At 48.4% G+C, this 25,057-nt stretch overlaps 2 long non-coding RNA genes across 3 annotated transcripts; one reads left to right on the plus strand and one right to left on the minus strand.

Annotated features, from left to right (window-relative positions):
• The first annotated feature begins 1,819 nt into the window (after positions 1-1,819).
• On the plus strand, positions 1,820-9,893 carry LOC309436718. Its single transcript, XR_014183395.1, has 5 exons — positions 1,820-1,941; positions 2,114-2,281; positions 2,931-3,537; positions 4,188-4,356; positions 9,109-9,893. It is a non-coding gene; the product is annotated as an uncharacterized lncRNA (long non-coding RNA).
• LOC309436710 lies at positions 5,925-23,788 on the minus strand. 2 transcript variants are annotated; one of them, XR_014183391.1, is made up of 5 exons: positions 23,567-23,788; positions 19,661-21,885; positions 17,465-17,570; positions 16,232-16,576; positions 5,925-6,705 (listed from the first exon to the last, which is right to left on the minus strand). It is a non-coding gene; the product is annotated as an uncharacterized lncRNA (long non-coding RNA). The 2 variants fall into 2 exon arrangements; XR_014183392.1 differs by lacking the exon at positions 23,567-23,788 and having other exon boundaries at positions 19,661-22,776.
• Between the last annotated feature and the right edge of the window lie 1,269 nt (positions 23,789-25,057).

A 25,057-nucleotide genomic window follows, 5' to 3' on the forward strand; every position in this document is an offset into this window, starting at 1 on the left:
GTCAGGCGAGGGGCGGGGTGGGGGTGGGGGGGGATGTGTTTGGGCGGGGGCAGGTGGGGTTGTAGCGGGGCTGGAGGTGGTGTGCAGAGGGGCAGGAAGGGGGGAAGAGGGGAGGGGGGTGTGCTCTTTGCTCTGGGAAAGCGAAGACAAGACAGGTGCAGATTCTTCAAGTGCATAGGAGCTGTGATTTATTTGTAGTTGTTTGTGAAACAGATGTGAAAAACTGGTCAACGACTTGGGCTTCTGCTCAGATTGGTAGCTAATACAACAGCTGCTTTTGCTGTTTGACGGGGGTTTTTTGTTAATAATTCTTAAATTCCAGTCTTAGACAGCGAGACTAGAGAAGCTCTTCAGGATACCTACAATGTGACCACATGCTGGCAGGAGTGGTTCATCGAAGCTCTGCTAATCTTAGTGACCCATTCATATTACAGGTAACAGGAACTAATGCTTAACTCTATTTGTCTACTCTTATATGGTATCTATTATGCTGCATGCATGTAATAACTCTTCTGAAATAGTGTGTTGGTCTTAGCTGTGTATGTTGTTTGCCATACGAGGCCAGTATGACAGCATTTTAAGGCTGCAGAGAGTTCTTTGTACTCTCTCTTGAATTGTGCTTGAGCTTCTCACCTGCTCTAATTGAAACAAAACAAAAAACCCCAAACCTAACAAAACCAGACGAACAAATCCAACCAACAAACCAAGCAAAAAGAAACAAAAACCAAAACCAAAAGCCTCTGGTTTTGAAATTATTTCAAGAAATGGCTGCTGGAGAGCTTATTTTCCAGAATTATTTTCCAGCTGAGGTATTTAGTTCTTTCTCCTGCTGTTCATGAGACAAGCTTGGGGTCCGTTTTGTCTAATCAATTCTTTGACGGGCAGTTGTGAAGGGGTGAAACGAGAGCTATGGCTGCCAGTTCTCATCGAAGGTCTGCAGGGTGCGTGTGCCTGCTGCCCTCTGCTCAGGGCCAGTGAGTGCAAGGGGCTGTGCCAGTGCGAGCTGAGTTATAGGAGTCAAGTGCAGAGCTTATTACACATTATTACCTTACACATAATATCTCACAGCCCATCTTCACCAATGTTCACATGTCCTTTCTGTGCATTGACCGGTAAAGGTGGGGAACACCTCCTTTTTTTTTCTTTTTTTTTTTAAATATGCACAGGTTTCCTCATATGTGGCTCTGAGATTTCAGCAAGTACTTGCTGGCTACGTGTCGTGACATCTCTTTTCTGAGAGGGAAAACGGAAAATGAATTTACCAGCAGTTCTGTTGCCCCTGATCTGTGGAAAATGAGTCAGGCATCCAGTGAAGGACACTTTTGTCCCAGTTTGTGTATTTGTCAAAACACTTGGAGTAGGAGAAGACTAAGAGATCCAGGTGACTTGCCAGTCAGTGGGAGAGGTTTTGTAGTCACCAAGTAGATGCAGGACTAAGACCTTGAATTTCTTATGTCACATGCTTCTATAATGAGATTTGGTTTCAGCTGCTATCCTGTGCTGTGATTATTGTCATAATTGTGCATATTAACATTATATTAACTCAATTACGTTGCGTGCTGAAAGGATGCTGTAGGAAAGACTTAACTACCATTAGATCTGTTGACTGTCTTCACAGCAAACTTGTTTTCCTCTAAGCCGTGGTGTCAAACTCATTTTCCCTGGGGGACACATCAGCCTCGCGGTTGCCTTCAAAGGGCCAAACGTAATTTTAGGAGTCTAGAAATGTGACTACTCCTCCATTTATACAGTCCTAAAATTGCATTTGCTACAAATGAGTTTGACACCCCTGCACTAAACATACTTTGTGAAGAGGCTGCAAAGTGCTTTTTGCATTTTGGCAAAACTTGTGGATCTTTCAAGAGGACAAAGCCCCTTTCTCGCTGACAGAGTGGAGGCCGTGCTGATGAGGCAAAGGGGAGAAATGGATGGGCTACAAAGGTAACGCCTCTGTCAAAAGAAAACCTTATCCATCTGTTTGGGCTTTTAATAAGTACCTCGGAGTGTCAGGACATGACCCTGTGTGCTCACAGCAGCTTGTGTAGTTGTTGTGTTAACGTCACAGGGTCTGAAAATTAATTCAGTCGTGATGTCTTTTTATTTGTCCTTTCAGCTTTCTAACTGGTAACATTCTTCAGTGAGATGCTATAGGAAAGACACATGTGAACAGCTTTGAATTTCCTCAGAGTATCCAGTTGCTGCAGAGGGTAACCTACAATGTTCAGGTCTTTTGTGCTGGTGCCAACGTCAATGAATTAACTTCATTTCTAATGCATCATGTGTAAGTGTGCACTCAGTTATCTTCTCTCATGGGAAACACCTGGCTAATTTTCTAAACTTTCTGAAGGCCATTAGCATATTGCACTAACCTGGTCTCCAGAGTGAGCTGTGGCATTTTTCCTCCAAGGTAAACAGAGGTTTTTCTTTGCAAACCATGTTGTTACAGCCTGTCAAATGCGGTGGTTGTGGGACTTTCAGTGACTGGATATTAACTGGCCTCTTAGCCCACCTGCATATCCCAGGGAGCTGTCAAAGAGAAGACCCAGGGGAAAAGTCATGCTTGTCATTAGGAACAGACTTATGTTACATTAAAATGACTTTTGTGCAAGGGTCCTTGTAAGAGATCTAGTGACTCTTAAAAGCACCTGCAATAAAGGACCTTTGATAGTGCTGGTCTCTGATAGACTTTTTTATTTTCCAGATGTGCTCAGTTAAAAACTGCCCACACTATGGGGATTGCAATCGGAATTTTGCTTGGCTTGGCAGAATGGTGTCTAGTTAAAAACCAAAACAATAGCACACTCCCCTCCCCACCCCCACGGCAAGAAAGTAGAGTCCACCAAGCACCCCACCCTCAACCCCCAAATTCTGGTAACTAATTTCTGGATGCTTTAATTAAAAGTCTTTGTTTGACTTCCTGGAGTTTTCAGTCAGACCACAGAAGATGAGGTAATGATACCATGTTTAGGACTCCTGGCGAATCTCCGTCATCACAACTTACCTGTTCAAACTAAGATAAAATCTTTAGTAAGAGTTTTGTTTTTGTGGCACGACCCTGGCTTGAGGGCAAGAGAGTTACTGGACTCTGGGGAATTGCCTTAGTATTTCTTATGCTCGTTTTTGTGGGACCAATAGCCCTGACCTGTTTGTTCTCCAGAGCTGGTGGTTGTTTCTCCTGTACTGGAGAAAATAACCAGTAGAACAGGCGGTTGGGTGTTCTCTTTCCTTCTCGACGTTTCTGTGTTGTTGCACTAGCTTGTGTTAGGCATTCAGTTTCTGCAGCTGTTCTCTGCAAACGAAGGATGAATTTAAAATTTGAGCATTCTTCCTTTGATAGTCTAAATGTTGTTAACACGTGAGGACTGTAGTTGGATTTCTGGTAAGCTGCCTGAACTTTGGCCGACAAAGATCTCAGTCTATGAAAGGATAAATCAAGAAAATGTCACTGATGTTGATGTCAGGCCAGGACCCTTGAATACTCATACACATCCATGTCTGAGCTGCTCAGTTCCTCTCTCTGCTTGAATCAGTGCCAAGGTGAGTTATGGTTCAATTCAGAAATGCAAATTAATCTACATGGCACTGAATGTGACACTGTTTACCTTGGGAGAAAGGAGGGGGAAGGAGAAGGAGGAACTCTTGTCAGCTCTGCCCACTGAGTAGAGAAGGAACGGGGGTCAGTGTTCAGTGGTTCTTTTCTATTGGAGACATAAGCAAAATGACCTTCTCATCTTTCTTTAAAATAATGATGGCATTTATTGCCTTATTCTTTTTTTCCATTTTTCCTTATACAAGTTCAACACAGACTTTAGTCATTGACATCCACACCCGTGTGGTGCACTAGAAGACTAAAGTAGATATCCTAGAGAACATTGCGCTCGGACGCCAGGGGGAAGTCGGTAACGCCATCCCTCTGCAACACACCCCTGAGCCCAGATTTTAAACCGCTCTTCTCTGTTCAAAAAAAAAAAAAAAAATCAAGCGGGTGAGGGAGGTGACACTTAGGGCCTAGAGCACACCACCAAGCAGGTGTCCCTGGTGGCCAAAGGCTGGTACCAGACTCTGTCACCCAATCTGCTTCCAAAACAGCTCCTTGGGAAACAAGAAGCAACCTGTCATTCCTTTCATTTTTGGGGACTCCATGTGAAGAGCAGCTGCAGACAAGTGTTTCTTTCCTTTCTTTGCAGACTTCTGAAGGTGTTCCAGAGAGGATCTTCAGAATATTGAAGGATTCAATATACACTTACGACAAGCCAAATCAAAGACTGATAACAAACCTCCGCTACCCAGTAATGAAACCAAAGGCTTCACAAAGAGGCCAGAGGTTCCAGTCAGGAAAGGACGACATCTATGCAGGTGAGAAACATAGCCCTGCCTTAGTGGTTTTGGGCTTTTTTTTTTTTTTTTAAACAAATGCATTGACAGGTGTGAGGTGAATAGTTGCTACGTGTCCTCTGAGACCAGCTTGCATGGGCAGCAGTTCAATGTCCTTCTCCTTCACGTTCACTGGAAAAATGTTATCCCCAGCTTGCAGTTTCATACCCTCACCCACTACAAATTTGCAAGTTAACATTGTGAGAGACGCTGAAGGCAAAGCAGGACATTGCCCACAGCTCGCTCCGTCATGGGTGTTGGTGCTTCCAGGCTAGGGAAGGCTAAGGGCCTGGGTTAGGGACCGAAGGGGGGTGGTTAGTAGGTTGAAAGAGGTTCTCCTGCCCCTCTACTCTACCCTGGTGAGACCGCATCTGGAATATTGTGTCCCGTTCTGGGCCCCTCAGTTCAAGAAGGACAGGGAACTGCTGGAGAGAGTCCAGGGCAGGGCAACAAAGTTGATTAAGGGAGTGGAGCATCTCCCTAATGAGGAAAGGCTGAGAGAGCTGAGTCTCTTTAGTTTGGAGGAGACTGAGGGGTGACCTCATTAATGTTTATAAGTATGTAAAGGGTGAGTGTCACAAGGATGGAGCCAGGCTGTTCTCAGGGACAACCAATGATAAGATATAGGGCAATGGGTACAAACTGGAACACAGGAGGTTCCACTTAAACAGGAGAAGAAACTTCTTCTCAGTGAGGCTGACAGAGCACTGGAACGGGCTGCCCAGGGAGGCTGAAGAGTCTCCTTCTCTGGAGACATTCAAAACCCACCTGGACACATTCCTGTGTAAGCTCATGTAAGTGTTCCTGCTCTGGTGGGGGGATTGGACTAGATGATCTTCTGAGGTCCCTTCCAATCCCTAAGATTCTGTGATTCTGTGCTTCATAGTCCGATGGCTCTCAATTCTTTCCCCTGCTGAGCTCAGGTGCCACATCAGTTGTAAAAACAACATTCCTCGTTCAAAAGCTCCTTGCAGGGCTGAGGCAGAGGCGAGAGAGCGAGGCAGGTGCGCGGGGGGGGGCCGTGGGGCGGTGGGTCTGTCGGTGGGAAAAGCGGGAATCGAACCAGGGACCCATTTGACCAATCCGCGGGTCCGGCGCCCTGGCCGCTACGCCAGCGGGATCCCACGGCGGTGGAACGCACGGCGCCCCCTATAGGCCGCAGAGCGGCGTGCGCGCCCGCTGAGGCCGCGAGCAGGTAGCTGTCAGCAGCGGGAGGTCTTGGGCTCTGTCAGGCGAGGGGCGGGTGGGGGGGGTGTGTGTTTGGGCGGGGGCCAGGGGCGGTTGTAGCGTGGTGGTGGGAGGCAGCGAGTCGGTGGGTGCCCCCCCGCATGGGCCGAGCTTAGCGGGCGGGCGGGCGGAGGTTTGTAGGGGGAGCTGTGGCGTCCCCCGGCGGTGGGGATGGCGGTAGAGGAGCGGCCAGGTTGCGGGACGCTGGTCCGCAGGGCACCCACTTCCAGCCCCACCCTGCCCACCGCCCCCCCGGCATTTAAAAACACAGCTGGATTCATTAGGTTAGTTGTTTTAAAATAACATCATCTTGTTCTGTCAGGATCGATTGATATTTCATCATTCTGCTTGGGGAAAGCCAATGCCCCGCCCCCCCTTTTTGTTCCAATACCGTAGTCACCATGTGGGATACAAATACTTTAGCAGCCACCCCCTGTAAGCACGCTGGCCATCCAGCACTTACCGGATCAAGTTGTTTAGATAAATAACCTACGGGCCTTTTCCAGGATCCCAGCCATTGGGTTAATACTCCAAAGGCAAGTCTCTGTCGTTCATGTACGAATAACTGAAAGTCTTTACTTAAGTCAGGTAGGCCCAAAGCAGGTGCTTTTATTAAAGCTTGTTTCAATTTTTGGAAAGCTTCTTGTTGCGGCTTTCCCCACACTAAGGTCTTATTCTTCTGCGCCTCATATAAAGGTTTGGCAATAAGTCCATAGTCCATGATCCAGAGCTTGCACCATCCTGTCATTCCTAGAAAAGATCTTAATTCATGTAAGTTTCGTGGTTCTGAGATAGCACAGATAGCATGCACACGGTTTATACCTAGTCTTCTCTGTCCTTGAGAAAGCTCGCATCCTAGATGGATATGGATGCAATCTGAGCTTTATTTTTCGACACTTTATATCCATTCATTCCTAATTGATTCAATATTTCAATTGTTACCTGGATGCAAAGTTCTTGGGTCTCAGCAGCAATCAGAGTATCATCCACATATTGCAGCAACAAATACCATTGTCAGGGAATTCCGATACGGCCTCTTGTAGTCCACTCCTCGAGTTCTTTGGCTAGTTGATTCTCAAAGATAGTCGGACTATTCTTAAATCCCTGTGGAAGGCGCATCCAGGTTAATTGGGTCTTTCTTCCGTTGTGTGGTTTTTCCCACTCGAAAGCAAATAACTTTTTATTTTCCTGGTCAAGGGGTATGCAGAAGAAGGCATCTTTTAAATCAAGTACTGTAAACCATTTATATTCCTCTTTCACAGATGTTAACAAGGTATGTGGATTTGCAACTACCGGATGTATATCCTTAGTGATCTGGTTTATTGCCCGTAAGTCCTGGACTAATCAATAGCTACCATCAGGTTTCTTTACTGGAAAATTGGAGTATTATATTCTGATTCACATTCTTCTAGAATTCCATATTTCAAAAATTTCTCAATCAAAGATGCTATTCCTAATTTAGCTTCTAATTTCAACGGGTACTGCTTCAACTGTACTGGTTTAGCACCTTCCTTCAGCTCCACTTTCACAGGTTTAGCTACTTTTGACCTCCCGGGTATGTCAGTTTCCCATGTTGTGGGAATCACTGCATCTTCTACTGCCTGTGCTATCTTTACAATTGGATTTTCCTTTAATAGTAACATTTGTCCTAGCTTTGACTCCGGAATTTTCATTACCAAATATCCATCCTCAAATGTTATTATGGCATCTAAGTTAGTCAGCAAATCTCATCCTAAAAGAGAAACTGGACAATCTGGAACATATAAGAACTTGTGGGTTAATTCCTTTTCTCCAAAGCACAAATCCAAAGGTTGTAAGAATGGCCATACCTCCTCCTTCCCTGTGGCACCAACAATTGTTGTAGCTTTATGGCCTGCGTAGCTTTATGACCTACCGCTCCCTGTAAGGAATTTAATACAGAGTAAGTAGCCCCTGTGTCTACTGAAAATTTTACATCCCGATTTTGGCAGCTTCTTTTAATCTTTCTGAAAAGGCCGAGGGAGACTCATTCTTTTCCTGTCTCACATTATACAATTTTGACCAATTCATTTGCTTCGGCATAGCAGTTTGAACGCCAATCAACAACCAATCCTGATACCTCCGGAGACGGCATAACCCGCTTCCTGTATTATAATTCCATCGGGGATCTTCTTTTGGAAAGTTCTCATCAACGTTACCCTCTACTTTCCCATTCCGAATATCTTCTTTCACTTTATCCCTCGCAACCTGTATAACCATATATTTTTCTGTAGAGTCCATTAATGTATCCAAAATCACTTGTAAATCATCCCAATCAGGATTCTGCATTTTAATTATCATCTTAATTATTGCAACCTTATCTGGATTTTCCCGATAAGGACCAGCCGATTGCTTCCAGATTGTGGACGGAATTGTACATAGACTGGTTCCCCCCCCACACCTACTGCCTGCCGCAGGGGTTCTATTACGTTTGATGATCCCCCTCCCGCTTCATCCCCCGCGGGCGGCGAGCCCAGAGGAGAGGAGCTGCAGCTCCAGCTCTAGCAGCCGCCGCTCCCCCCACCTTTTTCACCGCTTTAGCAGAGAGTCAGCTTTTCACCTTTTTTTTCTTTTTTTTTTTTTCTTTTTTTTTTTTCTTTTCCACAGCTTATCAAGGAGAAGCTGCCGGGCATAGGTTTGGGCTCCTTTTGCCCTTTTTTTCTCTTCATTTAATTCCTGCGATATGCAACTCCAATTAGCTGAAGAATAGTTACATCCCTCAGCTCCTACCTTTTGTAACTTCTTACAGATGTCAATAAACAGCATATTAAGCATCAATCCCTGACATTAATTTCAGATCCAAATCAGTCTATCCACAGAACAAGCCTAACTGCAATACAGCTAACTCAATTTACTTTCATGTGTACAGACGCATCTGAAGGGGGAGCAAGGTGGTACTTTAGTAACGGAACCGGTTCTTATTTTGTAATTATTTCCCCAAACAAATTCTTTTGGTACCAAATATAAACATACAAACTAAAATACTGAGCTCAGACATGCAAACCGAATACCGAGTTCAAATATGCAAACAGATCATAATTTAACGGCGATACGTTTGAATTGGACATATCAACAAACAAACACAAATACAGGAACCGAACCAGACCAGAACAAGTACAGAAACAAACACAAGAACCAGACCAAATACAGGAACAAATACAGAACCAATACAGGAACAAATACAGGAACCAGGCCAGAACAAATTCAGAAACCAGTATTCAGAAACCAGACTGGAATAAATTGAGTAACCAGGATTCAGGAGCCAGACTGGAATAAATTCAGTAACCAGGATTCAGGAGCCAGACCAAATGCCGAACCTGCAGAGGTTTCCCTCTGTCTGACGGACGGCGCCTATAGGCTTTACCGATCGGGAGCTCCCTGCCCAACCGAGCGTGGCTTTCGCCGTGTCTGACCAGCAGGCTACCAGGATTCAGGAACCAGATGTTGGGTACCCAAATAATAATAAAAGCACCTTCTTACCAATCACAGGTCCGTCGAGAGCAGTGGAGGGTCGGTCGTGTCCGATGCGCTCCCCAAGAATACCTCTGTGCTAGCCGGAGCAGGATCAAGACGCGATCCGCCTCAGCAGTGCCCACGAGATCCCATTTGGGTCGCCAAAATGTTAGCAAACAAGACACATAACCACGGACGTAGTTATATGCGGTGCTTTTATTTCAGCGCTGGGAAACCAGGGGTTCCTACCCAAAGCTGGCTTCGACCACTGATTCGAACTCCACTACATTTATACAATTTGGTTACATACATATTCATTAGGGTTACAACATATGTATTGCATATTCATCAGATTTAACAACTATTTCACAATATCAGTTGCAACACCTTGGAACTACTCTAAGCATGCGCAGTGTCCTCTGGTGGTCGTTCAGAGGGTCTTCAGGATGAAGTAAGGAGTCTTCTTCACTCCTGTACTTTTCACCTTTTGTCACTGCACATGCGCGCTATTCCTATGTTCATTGTGAAATCATGTAAAATTCTTGGATTTCTTAGTTGTGCATTCTCAGCACATCCTATCCTTTCAAGATAAGATAAGGACTAACTGAGGACTAACTTTCAGTTCTCTTTTTGTATACAACCTGCAAGCCTCAAGATAAGGTAAGAATCTTGGATATAGTTTACAAAACTTAGTTACAACTATAACACCAGGGTGGGTGCAGGTCCTTTCCCCCGCTGAGCTCAGGTGCCAAATCAGTTGTAAAAACAACATTCCTCGTTCAAAAGCTCCTTGCAGGGCTGAGGCAGAGGCGAGCGAGCGAGGCAGGTGCGCGTGGGTGGGCTGTGGGGGGGGGGGTGGGGGGGTGGGTCTGTCGGTGGGAAAACCGGGGATCGAACCAGGGACCCTTACCGGGGACGCGATTGACCAATCCGCAGGTCCGGCATCCTGGCCGCTACACCAGCGTGATCCCACGGCGGTGGAACGCACGGCGCCCCCTATAGGCCGCAGAGCGGCGTGCGCGCCCGCTGAGGCCGCGAGCAGGTAGCTGTCAGCAGCGGGAGGTCTTGGGCTCTGTCAGGCGAGGGGCGGGTGGGGGGGTGTGTGTTTGGGCGGGGGGCAGGGGGGGTTGTAGCGTGGTGGTGGGAGGCAGCGAGTCGGTGGGTGCCCCCCCGCATGGGCCGAGCTTAGCGGGCGGGCGGAGGTTTGTAGGGGGAGCTGTGGCGTCCCCCGGCGGTGGGGATGGCGGTAGAGGAGCGGCCAGGTCGCCGGACGCTGGTCCGCAGGGCACCCACTTCCAGCCCCACCCCGCCCACCGCCCCCCCGGCCTTTAGCCGCCGCGCAGCCACTCTGCGGCCTATAGGGGGCGCCGTGCGTTCCACCGCCGTGGGATCCCGCTGGCGTAGCGGCCAGGGCGCCGGACCCGCGGATTGGTCAAATGGGTCCCTGGTTCGATCCCCGCTTTTCCCACCGACAAACCCCCACGGCCCCCCCGCACACCTGCCTCGCTCTCTCGCCTCTGCCGCAGCCCTGCAAGGAGGAATGTTGCTTTTGCAACTCAGCTGCCACCTCACCCCAGCCAGGGGGGAAGGATTGACACACAGCACACTAGGAATCCTTCCCCACCTTTACTGGTGGGGAAAGGACATGCAAACATTGGTGAAGATGGGCTGTGAGATATTATGTGTAAGGTAATAATGTGTAATAAGCTCTGCACTTGACTCCTATAACTCAGCTCGCACTGGCACAGCCCCTTGCACTCACTGGCCCTGAGCAGAGGGCAGCAGGCACACGCACCCTGCAGACCTTCGATGAGAACTGGCAGCCACAGCTCTCGTTTCACCCCTTCACAACTGCCTGTCAAAGAATTGATTAGACAAAACCGACTCCAAGCTTGTCTCATGAACAGCAGGAGAAAGAACTAAATACCTCAGCTGGAAAATAATTCTGGAAAATAAGCTCTCCAGCAGCCATTTCTTGAAATAATTTCAAAACCAGAGGCTTTTGGCTTTGGTTTTTGTTTCTTTTTGCTTGGTTTGTTGTTTGGATTTGTTCGTCTGGTTTTGTTAGGTTTGGGGTTTTTTGTTTTGTTTCAATTAGAGCAGGTGAGAAGCTCAAGCACGATTCAAGAGAGAGTACAAAGAACTCTCTGCAGCCTTAAAATGCTGTCATACTGGCCTCGTATGGCAAACAACATACACAGCTAAGACCAACACACTATTTCAGAAGAGTTATTACATGCATGCAGCATAATAGATACCATATAAGAGTAGACTACTTATACTACCATATAAGAGTAGTAGAGTTAAGCATTAGTTCCTGCTACCTGTAATATGAATGGGTCACTGAGATTAGCAGAGCTTCGATGAACCACTCCTGCCAGCACGTGGTCACATTGTAGGTATCCTGAAGAGCTTCTCTAGTCTCGCTGTCTAAGACTGGAATTTAAGAATTATTAACAAAAAACCCCCGTCAAACAGCAAAAGCAGCTGTTGTATTAGCTACCAATCTGAGCAGAAGCCCAAGTCGTTGACCAGTTTTTCACATCTGTTTCACAAACCACTACAAATAAATCACAGCTCCTATGCACTTGAAGAATCTGCACCTGTCTTGTCTTCGCTTTCCCAGAGCAAAGAGCACACCCCCCTCCCCTCTTCCCCCCTTCCTGCCCCTCTGCACACCACCTCCAGCCCCGCTACAACCCCACCTGCCCCCCGCCCAAACACATCCCCCCCCACCCCCACCCCGCCCCTCGCCTGACAGAGCCCAAGACCTCCCGCTGCTGACAGCTACCTGCTCGGGGCCTGGGAGCAAGCGTCACCCAAATGGCACAACCGGCCCAGGCCCACCCACGGGAGACTCTGGGGCGCAAACCAGATGTAAACTCTTCCTTCCTTCCTTCCTTCCTTCCTTCCTTCCTTCCTTCCTTCCTTCCTTCCTTCCTTCCTTCCTTCCTTCCTTCCTCCCTTCCTCCCTTCCTCCCTTCCTCCCTTCCTCCCTTCCTCCCTTCCTCCCTTCCTCCCTTTCTCCCTTCCTTTCTTCCTTCCCTCCTTCCTTCTGTCCTTCCGTCCTTCCTTCTGTCCTTCCTGCCGTCCCTCCTGGGCCCTAAGTGTCACCTCCCTCACCCACTTGTTGGGTTTTATTCTGAAAAAGAAAAGAGTGGTTTAAAATCTGGGCTCGGGTGTGTTGAAGACGGACAGCATTAGCGACTTTCCCCTGGGGACAGAGTGCAAGGTTAGTGGCAACGTGTTTGGTTCTCACTTCAAAGCTTTTCTTTCGACACCTAGGTGAGAAGCAGAAGCCAAAGGTTCTGCCAAGGATGGGCACTGTCGAGCAAAAGACATCTGCAGAGGCAAGCCCGGAGGACGGCGCTCCTAAGCAGAGGAAGGGCCTTGTCGCAAGCTGCGTTTGAACGTGCCGGTTGGTGCTGCTGGACTGGATTCCTTCCAGGGCACAGTCCCCCAGGGATCTGTACAGAGACTTGGCCACACCGGTCACTTGAGGAGGGTGACAGACGGTAAGCGCACAAATCATCTGGAGTCACAGCCAGGGTCCTGCTAGTGGTGAGGACAAGTGAACAGGGCTTGATCTTCTTGGTTTTTCGGCATCCTGCCTCTTGCCTTCTGCCCGGGGTGGACTAGGTGCCACTGCCTCTGCGGACTTGCTCTGGCTGGGACGGGGTTGACTGTTGTTGGTGGCAGCCGGCCTAGCACCGTGTTTGGCAGGGGTGGCTAAAGCGGTGTTGCTTACTGCAGCTGTGGTGTGGCTGTTGCTGCGAGTGCGGGCCTCCCGGAGCCGTGAGGTTGTCTCTTTTTCCTGCAGCGCTGAGGCTGGGGGTGTGCAAGAGGTTGGGAGGGTGGAGAGCAGGAGAGTGTCCGGGAAGTGGCCAAAGGGCCGTCCCCTGCTGTAGGCCAGCTGCGCCCACAGGCCCGGTGTTCCTTGCTGCTGCTGCTGCTGCCTTTGTGGTGCAGGTCAGGGTTTCTGGGCGCATTGAAAACTGGAATTTCATTGAAAACTGGAATTTCTTGTGAGGCCAGGACCTCGGGCGGGCGTGAGATAAAACCTGAAGCAATAACTAAGTTAAGGCTGCTTCTCAGGCCATTTCATCTGCTAACCAACTTCCCCGACACAAAAAGAGTTGCCCCTCTGATGTCCAGTAACATGTACTACAGCCACTTCTATTGGTGACAGCAGATTATGTAACACTTGTCCAGCTGGTTCTTCATGAACCAATTCTTTACCTTTGCTATTAATTAGACCCCATTCTTCCCAAATTTTCCCAAAGGTGTGCACTTCTCCAAATGCGTATCTAGAACCATTACGGATGGTACCTTCTTCTTCTTCTAACATTTGCAGTGCCTGATTGACGGCTTATAGCTGGCATGTTTGAGCTGACCAGTTATTAGGCAGCCTTCCCGTTTCTCTTATTTCACCACTCACACCTTCAACGATGGCACACCCATTGTGTCTTTTCCCCTGAATTACCCCTGAAGACCCATCTATGAAGAGGTGCAGCCCATTGCCACCTCCCCACAGGAAAGCAGCAGGGTTTAATTTCCTGCTTTCTCCCCCCAGAAGAGCAGTTCCTGGTGCAGCTTGCACACACTCTGGCCAACCTCGAGACACTGGGTCTAAGAGCTTAGATAAGTGTGCCACTGGTTCTCGCTTCCCCCCCAGCCCACTTGCCGCTGGAGCAGCGTGAGAGGCAGAACAGGCCTCCACTCTGTGCAAGCATTGCTCAGCAATAACAAAAACATCTCTGTATTATCAACACTGTTTTAAGCATCAATCAAAGACATAGTCCCATACTAGGTACCACAAAGAAAATTAACTCCAGCCCAGCCAAAACCCACACAAACTTCCAGGTAATACAATATCTTTCACATTTTCTCCTTGTCACCCCCCCAGGCAGTAACTGTGTTTCCACACCCAGAGCCTGTTAAAGGTTTCTCTCTAATATATAAGCTGGGGAATCTTCCACTAATATATTCCTTCCCCATATGCTTTTAATTCTTATTATCACAAATAGGAATTTATTCATAATTGTCTCTCCTTCCTCCCTGCTACCTCATTTATTACAACTCCGTCTTCAGTTCTGGATCTTTTTAGGGTAGAATTTAGAAGGGACAGGGGAGCTTCCGTTTCTGCTAAAAACTAGACCTCATTACCAATTACCACCATTACTTTACCAATTATATGCTCTTCTCCAATTTAAACACGTTTCCCACAAAAACAAACAAACCAAAAAACCAAAAAAACCCACCACAACACCAAAAACATTTTCAGCCCCTCTGATTTTCCAAAGTGTATTGAGTTTTCTTCCTTTAGTCATTTTCAACAGTTGCAGCCCTAGGGGTAAATATCCCAGATTTCCACAATAATAGCATTCCATTTTCTCTCATTCTCTCACTTTTTTCACTGAGTTTGGTCTAAATCTTCTGTGTTTTTGTTTTGTTTTGTTCTTTTCCCTTCCAGTCTTTCACTTGCAACCAGTCAGTCTGCTTCAACTTTTCACTTCTGTTCCCGACCATCATACACAAACATGACCACACTCAGAATTTCTGCAAATTCGTCCTGCCGACCTGGCACACGCTCTCTGAAGTACTTCCGTAGATCCACAAACACACTTGCTACCAGTCCACAAAGCTTTCCAAAAATCTTCCCCAGTCGGTGCTTCCCTGGCTTCTGTCTACATTCCTGCACTTCCGTTCAGTTTACCCTTATCTCCTCAAAAGCTTTTATCAGATTTTTAACCACTGTTTGGCAATTATCTCCATTTGTTTGATTATTATAATCTCAATTAGAATCACCTTGGGCCCAGGTAGTCTCCCCCTGTCTGTGGGGTTAGTTCCACATTCTTTTAAATGATGTTTCTGGACAGACCAGCTCTCTCAGTAACAGGTTAACACCGGCTCAGAATGGATTATAGCCCCCCCCCCCAAAATTAGAAAATAATGATGCTCATCGATCCCCATCTTCCCTTAAGAGTTTGATTTCCTCACATAATCAAATCCCCAGAGTGCCAGGGGGTGCATCCATGTAACACTGTAACACTGGAGGGCATTCACATGTACATCCCCCGCTTCGCACTTCTTCCCCCACACACGCATACACACGCACATCTGCTGCTGGCTGCACTGCAAAATAACTTTAGCAATCCCAGGGTAAAGCCCAGCAAAAGCAGGAACACAACAAAGACGGTTGGGGAGGGAATCAAGAGGTGATACAGAGAGCAGAGACCAGCTCTGCAAGCACCTTAGTTAAATTACTCCCAACTGTGGCTAAAATTCTTTCTCTAGGTTTTTATACTCGTTTTCGACCATCCTCTTTATGGTGGTCATATGCCAAATCACCCTATACGTACCAGTAATTCATTTGTCCAGGACATCTGTTTTCTAGGTGATTTTTAGTTACAATTTGCCAGTCTCCTCAATATAAGGTCATTGCATGCTTCTCTTGAAAAACTTGCTGTACCATAAATATTTTCCCGATTTTGCAATACCTCGGCCAAGGGCGTCCCCTTTTCTATGCCGAGTTTTATTTCCCATCACTAAAAAAATTCAGAGACACCCTTCCGTTGAGTCACGACGTTCAGAAGGAGCCCCTTGCTTTCTAATCTCCTTCAGAGAGGAGTTTAGGTGCGGCTGGATCCAATCCTAGTCTCAGACTTGGTCAACGGTTTATGTCTAAAGGATATTTTCCCATTCTCAAGAGAGACTCGAACACTGCTTTTATGTGCACTTTACACTGATCAGGCCACACACTTTGCACTCAAAAACATACTGCAGCAAGGGAGGGACTCGCACCCACCCTGGTGTGGAGGAAGATTTAAACGCCCCACAGTTTTTTTTACATACCAATTTAGATCTTTGCATAGCCAATTGTCATTGGATCCGTATTTTGGCCAGAATATCACTCTCTCAAGTACTATTTTTTCCAGACAAAACACAATACTTTATCATTTTCTATTTATCCTTCCTTTTTGTACATCACACGTTTCCCCGATACCTTAACATCCTCCCTAAAGGACTGTATGGAGGAATGGTACCGGTTTTCCTTTCTATTTCCCATTCGGAGTCCCGAGGCTTCTCCTTGCGCCTCGTCCCTCCTCTCAGAATGCCCCCGACCACCAAGGTAGTACTCAACAGTCTGTTTTCTTACCTTGGTCCACGCACAAAGTCGCCCGCTCGCTCGTATCGTGCTTCCCGCTTTTTCCTTTATCCTTTCGCCTATGGTTTGCAGGGATCCGCCTTCGTCACTACAGCCCTGCAGTTTCTGTCTGTCCGTCCGTCCTGGAATCCCCACCGACCATCCAGAAGGCCACTGAAATCAACGGGGCGCGCCTTCCCGTCCTTTGGCGATAGGGACCCCCGAGATGACGACGTTGAGTCTCGGACGAGCCCCCAGACTTGTAGGAAACCATCATCTTGCCAACAGAATCGGCTCAGGCAGGATTTCTCAGCAAAGCATGTTTTATTAATGCTTTTGCGAAACGGGACGTTCTACCTAAAAGTAGGCACACGCAATAGGGCAAAAAGCTTATACGCCCCCCCAAATGCCAGCTGCAAATTCCCTGCCCTGTGCCTCACGGGTTGGGTACTGCAGGCTTTCTGGACTGCCTGCCGCTTGCCTCAGTTTCCAGGATTCATTCATCTCATGCTAAGAAGGCCCTTCCCCTGCTGGATCTATTGCAAAGGTGGGTTCCTGGCTCTTGGGTTAGCCTTCCCTCTAGCTGCACTTGTTTTTGAAATGCAGGAATGAGTTTGCATTGCAGGATGAGTTGGAAGAGAGTTGGTTTGTGGGAAGGATTCCTAGTGTGCTGTGTGTCAATCCTTCCCCCCTGGCTGGGGTGAGGTGGCAGCTGGGTTGCAAAAGCAACATTCCTCCTTGAAGGGCTCCTTCCTTGCAGGGCTGCGGCAGAGGCGAGAGAGCGAGGCAGGTGTGCGGGGGGGCCGTGGGGGTTTGTCGGTGGGAAAAGCGGGGATCGAACCAGGGACCCATTTGACCAATCCGCGGGTCCGGCGCCCTGGCCGCTACGCCAGCGGGATCCCACGGCGGTGGAACGCACGGCGCCCCCTATAGGCCGCAGAGTGGCTGCGCGGCGGCTAAAGGCCGGGGGGGCGGTGGGCGGGGTGGGGCTGGAAGTGGGTGCCCTGCGGACCAGCGTCCGGCGACCTGGCCGCTCCTCTACCGCCATCCCCACCGCCGGGGGACGCCACAGCTCCCCCTACAAACCTCCGCCCGCCCGCTAAGCTCGGCCCATGCGGGGGGGCACCCACCGACTCGCTGCCTCCCACCACCACGCTACAACCCCCCCTGCCCCCCCCCCAAACACACACCCCCCACCCGCCCCTCGCCTGACAGAGCCCAAGACCTCCCGCTGCTGACAGCTACCTGCTCGCGGCCTCAGCGGGCGCGCAGGCCGCTCTGCGGCCTATAGGGGGCGCCGTGCGTTCCACCGCCGTGGGATCACGCTGGTGTAGCGGCCAGGATGCCGGACCTGCGGATTGGTCAATCGCGTCCCCGGTAAGGGTCCCTGGTTCGATCCCCGGTTTTCCCACCGACAGACCCACCCCCCCCCACGGCCCACCCCCCCGCACCTGCCTCGCTTTTTCGCCTCTGCCTCAGCCCTGCAAGGAGCTTTTGAACGAGGAATGTTGTTTTTACAACTGATTTGGCACCTGAGCTCAGCGGGGGAAAGGATTGAGAGCCATCGGACTAGGAATCACAGAATCACAGAATCTTAGGGATTGGAAGGGACCTCAGAAGATCATCTAGTCCAATCCCCCCGCCAGAGCAGGAACACTTACATGAGCTTACACAGGAATGTGTCCACGTGGGTTTTGAATGTCTCCAGAGAAGGAGACTCCTCAGTCTCCCTGGGCAGCCCGTTCCAGTGCTCTGTCAGCCTCACTGAGAAGAACTTTCTTCTCTTATTTGAGTGGAACCTCCTCTGTTCCAGTTTGTACCCATTGCCCCCTGTCTTATCATTGGTTGTCCCTGAGAAAAGCCTGGCTCCATCCTCGTGACACTCACCCTTTACAAATTTATAAACATTAATGAGGTCACCCCTCAGTCTCCTCTTCTCCAAACTAAAGAGACCCAGCTCCCTCAGCCTTTCCTCATTAGGGAGATGCTCCAGTCCCTTAATCAACTTCGTTGCCCTGCGCTGGACTCTCTCCAGCAGTTCCCTGTCCTTCTTGAACTGAGGGGCCCAGAACTGGACACAATATTTCAGATGCGGTCTCACCAGGGTAGAGTAGAGGGGCAGGAGAACCTCTTTCAACCTACTAACCGCCCCCCTTCTAATACACCCCAGGATGTCATTGGCCTTCTTGGCCACAAGGGCACAGTGCTGGCTCATGGTCTTCCTGCTGTCCACCGGGACCCCCAGGTCCCTTTCACTGCTCTCTGACAGGTCATTCCCCAACTTATACTAGTACCTGGGGTTCTTCTTGCCCAGATGCAAGACTCTACACTTGCATTTGTTATATTTCATTAATGTTTTCCTCGCCCAACTCTCCAGCCTGTCCAGGTCTCGCTGGATGGCAGCACAGCCTTCTGGCGTGTCAGCCACTCCTCCCAGCTTGGTGTCATCAGCAAACTTGCTGACAGTCACTCTATTCCCTCATGCAAGTCATTGATGAATATATTGAATAGTACTGGTCCCAGTACCGACCCTTGAGGGACTCCACAGGCCTCCAAATAGACTCTGCCCCATTGATCACCACTCTCTGGCTTCTTTCCTTCAGCCAGTTCACAGTCCACATCACTACCCGATCGTCCAGACCACACTTCCTCAGTTTAGCTGTGAGGATGCTGTGGGAGACCGTGTCAAATGCTTCACTGAAATCAAGACAGACCACATCCACTGCTTTACCATCATCTGTCCACCTGGTTATGTCCTCATAAAAGTCTATGAGGTTGGTCAAGCACGACTTCCCTTTGGTGAAGCCATGTTGACTGCCCCTAATGACACTCTTATCCCTGATATGCCTTGAGATGGCACCAAGGATAAGTCGTTCCATCAGTTTCCCAGGGATGGAGGTGAGGCTGACCGGTCCGTAGTTACCCGGGTCCTCCTTCTTGCCCTTTTTGAAGACTGGAGTGACATTTGCTTTCCTCCAGTCCTCAGGCACCGCTCCCGTTTCCCATGACTTAGCAAAGATGATGGAGAGTGGCCTAGAAATGACCAGCCAGCTCCCTCAGCACCCACGGGTGCATCCCATCTGGACCCATGGATTTATGGATGTCCAGATTGCTTAATCGGTCCCTAACCCAGGCCCTCAGCCTTCCCTAGCCTGGAAGCACCAACACCCATGAAGGAGCGAGCTGTGGGCAATGTCCTGCTTTGCCTTCAGCGTCTCTCGCAATGTTAACTTGCAAATTTGTAGTGGGTGAGGGTGTGGAACTGCAAGCTGGGGATAACAGTTTTCCAGTGAACGTGAAGGAGAAGGACATTGAACTGCTGCCCATGCAAGCTGGTCTCAGAGGACACGTAGCAACTATTCACCTCACACCTGTCAATGCATTTGTTTAAAAAAAAAAAAAAACAGCCCAAAACCACTAAGGCAGGGCTATGTTTCTCACCTGCATAGATGTCGTCCTTTCCTGACTGGAACCTCTGGCCTCTTTGTGAAGCCTTTGGTTTCATTACTGGGTAGCGGAGGTTTGTTATCAGTCTTTGATTTGGCTTGTTGTAAGTGTATATTGAATCCTTCAATATTCTGAAGATCCTCTCTGGAACACCTTCAGAAGTCTGCAAAGAAAGGAAAGAAACACTTGTCTGCAGCTGCTCTTCACATGGAGTCCCCAAAAATGAAAGGAATGACAGGTTGCTTCTTGTTTCCCAAGGAGCTGTTTTGGAAGCAGATTGGGTGACAGAGTCTGGTACCAGCCTTTGGCCACCAGGGACACCTGCTTGGTGGTGTGCTCTAGGCCCTAAGTGTCACCTCCCTCACCCGCTTGATTTTTTTTTTTTTTTTGAACAGAGAAGAGCGGTTTAAAATCTGGGCTCAGGGGTGTGTTGCAGAGGGATGGCGTTACCGACTTCCCCCTGGCGTCAGAGCGCAATGTTCTCTAGGATATCTACTTTAGTCTTCTAGTGCACCACACGGGTGTGGATGTCAATGACTAAAGTCTGTGTTGAACTTGTATAAGGAAAAATGGAAAAAAAGAATAAGCCAATAAATGCCATCATTATTTTAAAGAAAGATGAGAAGGTCATTTTGCTTATGTCTCCAATAGAAAAGAACCACTGAACACTGACCCCCGTTCCTTCTCTACTCAGTGGGCAGAGCTGACAAGAGTTCCTCCTTCTCCTTCCCCCTCCTTTCTCCCAAGGTAAACAGTGTCACATTCAGTGCCATGTAGATTAATTTGCATTTCTGAATTGAACCATAACTCACCTTGGCACTGATTCAAGCAGAGAGAGGAACTGAGCAGCTCAGACATGGATGAGTATTCAAGGGTCCTGGCCTGACATCAACATCAGTGACATTTTCTTGATTTATCCTTTCATAGACTGAGATCTTTGTCGGCCAAATTTCAGGCAGCTTACCAGAAATCCAACTACAGTCCTCACGTGTTAACAACATTTAGACTATCAAAGGAAGAATGCTCAAATTTTAAATTCATCCTTCGTTTGCAGAGAACAGCTGCAGAAACTGAATGCCTAACACAAGCTAGTGCAACAACACAGAAACGTCGAGAAGGAAAGAGAACACCCAACCGCCTGTTCTACTGGTTATTTTCTCCAGTACAGGAGAAACAACCACCAGCTCTGGAGAACAAACAGGTCAGGGCTATTGGTCCCACAAAAACGAGCATAAGAAATACTAAGGCAATTCCCCAGAGTCCAGTAACTCTCTTGCCCTCAAGCCAGGGTCGTGCCACAAAAACAAAACTCTTACCAAAGATTTTATCTTAGTTTGAACAGGTAAGTTGTGATGACGGAGATTCGCCAGGAGTCCTAAATATGGTATCATTACCTCATCTTCTGTGGTCTGACTGAAAACTCCAGGAAGTCAAACAAAGACTTTTAATTAAAGCATCCAGAAATTAGTTACCAGAATTTGGGGGTTGAGGGTGGGGTGCTTGGTGGACTCTACTTTGTTGCCGTGGGGGTGGGCAGGGGAGTGTGCTATTGTTTTGGTTTTTAACTAGACACCATTCTGCCAAGCCAAGCAAAATTCCGATTGCAATCCCCATAGTGTGGGCAGTTTTTAACTAAGCACATCTGGAAAATAAAAAAGTCTATCAGAGACCAGCACTATCAAAGGTCCTTTATTGCAGGTGCTTTTAAGAGTCACTAGATCTCGTACAAGGACCCTTGCACAAAAGGCATTTTAATGTAACATAAGTCTGTTCCTAATGACAAGCATGACTTTTCCCCTGGGTCTTCTCTTTGACAGCTCCCTGGGATATGCAGGTGGGCTAAGAGGCCAGTCACTGAAAGTCCCACAACCACTGCATTTGACAGGCTGTAACAACATGGTTTGCAAAGAAAAACCTCTGTTTACCTTGGAGGAAAAATGCCACAGCTCACTCTGGAGACCAGGTTAGTGCAATATGCTAATGGCCTTCAGAAAGTTTAGAAAATTAGCCAGGTGTTTCCCATGAGAGAAGATAACTGAGTGCACACTTACATATGATGCATTAGAAATGAAATTAATTCATTGACGTTGGCACCAGCACAAAAGACCTGAACATTGTAGGTTACCCTCTGCAGCAACTGGATACTCTGAGGAAATTCAAAGCTGTTCACATGTGTCTTTCCTATAGCATCTCACTGAAGAATGTTACCAGTTAGAAAGCTGAAAGGACAAATAAAAAGACATCACGACTGAATTAATTTTCAGACCCTGTGACGTTAACACAACAACTACACAAGCTGCTGTGAGCACACAGGGTCATGTCCTGACACTCCGAGGTACTTATTAAAAGCCCAAACAGATGGATAAGGTTTTCTTTTGACAGAGGCGTTACCTTTGTAGCCCATCCATTTCCCCCCTTTGCCTCATCAGCACGGCCTCCACTCTGTCAGCGAGAAAGGGGCTTTGTCCTCTTGAAAGATCCACAGGTTTTGCCAAAATGCAAAAAGCGCTTTGCAGCCTCTTCACAAAGTATGTTTAGTGCAGGGGTGTCAAACTCATTTGTAGCAAATGCAATTTTAGGACTGTATAAATGGAGGAGTAGTCACATTTCTAGACTCCTAAAATTACGTTTGGCCCTTTGAAGGCAACCGCGAGGCTGATGTGTCCCCCAGGGAAAATGAGTTTGACACCACGGCTTAGAGGAAAACAAGTTTGCTGTGAAGACAGTCAACAGATCTAATGGTAGTTAAGTCTTTCCTACAGCATCCTTTCAGCACGCAACATAGTTGAGTTAATATAATGTTAATATGCACAATTATGACAATAATCACAGCACAGGATAGCAGCTGAAACCAAATCTCATTATAGAAGCATGTGACATAAGAAATTCAAGGTCTTAGTCCTGCATCTACTTGGTGACTACAAAACCTCTCCCACTGACTGGCAAGTCACCTGGATCTCTTAGTCTTCTCCTACTCCAAGTGTTTTGACAAATACACAAACTGGGACAAAAGTGTCCTTCACTGGATGCCTGACTCATTTTCCACAGATCAGGGGCAACAGAACTGCTGGTAAATTCATTTTCCGTTTTCCCTCTCAGAAAAGAGATGTCACGACATGTAGCCAGCAAGTACTTGCTGAAATCTCAGAGCCACATATGAGGAAACCTGTGCATATTTAAAAAAAAAAAAGAAAAAAAAAAGGAGGTCTTCCCCACCTTTACCGGTCAATGCACAAAAAGGACATGTGAACATTGGTGAAGATGGGCTGTGAGATATTATGTGTAAGGTAATAATGTGTAATAAGCTCTGCACTTGACTCCTATAACTCAGCTCGCACTGGCACAGCCCCTTGCACTCACTGGCACTGAGCAGAGGGCAGCAGGCACACGCACCCTGCAGACCTTCGATGAGAACTGGCAGCCACAGCTCTCGTTTCACTCCTTCACAACTGCCCGTCAAAGAATTGATTAGACAAAACCGACCCCAAGCTTGTCTCATGAACAGCAGGAGAAAGAACTAAATACCTCAGCTGGAAAATAATTCTGGAAAATAAGCTCTCCAGCAGCCATTTCTTGAAATAATTTCAAAACCAGAGGCTTTTGGTTTTGGTTTTTGTTTCTTTTTGCTTGGTTTGTTGGTTGGATTTGTTCGTCTGGTTTTGTTAGGTTTGGGGTTTTTTGTTTTGTTTCAATTAGAGCAGGTGAGAAGCTCAAGCACGATTCAAGAGAGAGTACAAAGAACTCTCTGCAGCCTTAAAATGCTGTCATACTGGCCTCGTATGGCAAACAACATACACAGCTAAGACCAACACACTATTTCAGAAGAGTTATTACATGCATGCAGCATAATAGATACCATATAAGAGTAGACAAATAGAGTTAAGCATTAGTTCCTGTTACCTGTAATATGAATGGGTCACTAAGATTAGCAGAGCTTCGATGAACCACTCCTGCCAGCACGTGGTGACATTGTAGGCATCCTGAAGAGCTTCTCTAGTCTCGCTGTCTAAGACTGGAATTTAAGAATTATTAACAAAAAACCCCCGTCAAACAGCAAAAGCAGCTGTTGTATTAGCTACCAGTCTGAGCAGAAGCCCAAGTCGTTGACCAGTTTTTCACATCTGTTTCACAAACAACTACAAATAAATCACAGCTCCTATGCACTTGAAGAATCTGCACCTGTCTTGTCTTCGCTTTCCCAGAGCAAAGAGCACACCCCCCTCCCCTCTTCCCCCCTTCCTGCCCCTCTGCACACCACCTCCAGCCCCGCTACAACCCCACCTGCCCCCCGCCCAAACACATCCCCCCCACCCCCACCCCGCCCCTCGCCTGACAGAGCCCAAGACCTCCCGCTGCTGACAGCTACCTGCTCGGGGCCTGGGAGCAAGCGTCACCCAAATGGCACAACCGGCCCAGGCCCACCCACGGGAGACTCTGGGGCGCAAACCAGATGCAAACTCTTCCTTCCTTCCTTCCTTCCTTCCTTCCTTCCTTCCTTCCTTCCTTCCTTCCTTCCGTTTGTCCGTCCTTCCGTCCTTCCTGCCATCCCTCCTGGGCCCTAAGTGTCACCTCCCTCACCCACTTGTTGGGTTTTATTCTGAAAAAGAAAAGAGTGGTTTAAAATCTGGGCTCAGGTGTGTTGAAGACGGACAGCGTCAGCGACTTTCCCCTGGGGACAGAGTGCAAGGTTAGTGGCAACGTGTTTGGTTCTCACTTCAAAGCTTTTCTTTCGACACCTAGGTGAGAAGCAGAAGCCAAAGGTTCTGCCAAGGATGGGCACTGTCGAGCAGAAGACATCTGCAGAGGCAAGCCCGGAGGACGGCGCTCCTAAGCAGAGGAAGGGCCTTGTCGCAAGCTGCGTTTGAACATGCCGGTTGGTGCTGCTGGACTGGATTCCTTCCAGGGCACAGTCCCCCAGGGATCCGTACAGAGACTTGGCCACACCGGTCACTTGAGGAGGGTGACAGACGGTAAGCGCACAAATCATCTGGAGTCACAGCCAGGGTCCTGCTAGCGGTGAGGACAAGTGAACAGGGCTTGATCTTCTTGGTTTTTCGGCATCCTGCCTCTTGCCTTCTGCCCGGGGTGGACTAGGTGCCACTGCCTCTGCGGACTTGCTCTGGCTGGGACGGGGTTGACTGTTGGTGGTGGCAGCCGGCCTAGCACCGTGTTTGGCAGGGGTGGCTAAAGCGGTGTTGCTTACTGCAGCTGTGGTGTGGCTGTTGCTGCGAGTGCGGGCCTCCCGGAGCCGTGAGGTTGTCTCTTTTTCCTGCAGCGCTGAGGCTGGGGGTGTGCAAGAGGTTGGGAGGGTGGAGAGCAGGAGAGCGTCCGGGAAGTGGCCAAAGGGCCGTCCCCTGCTGTAGGCCAGCTGCGCCCACAGGCCCGGTGTTC

Source organism: Streptopelia decaocto (assembly GCF_964273445.1).
Source record: "Streptopelia decaocto genome assembly, chromosome: 1".
Taxonomy (NCBI): domain Eukaryota; kingdom Metazoa; phylum Chordata; class Aves; order Columbiformes; family Columbidae; genus Streptopelia; species Streptopelia decaocto.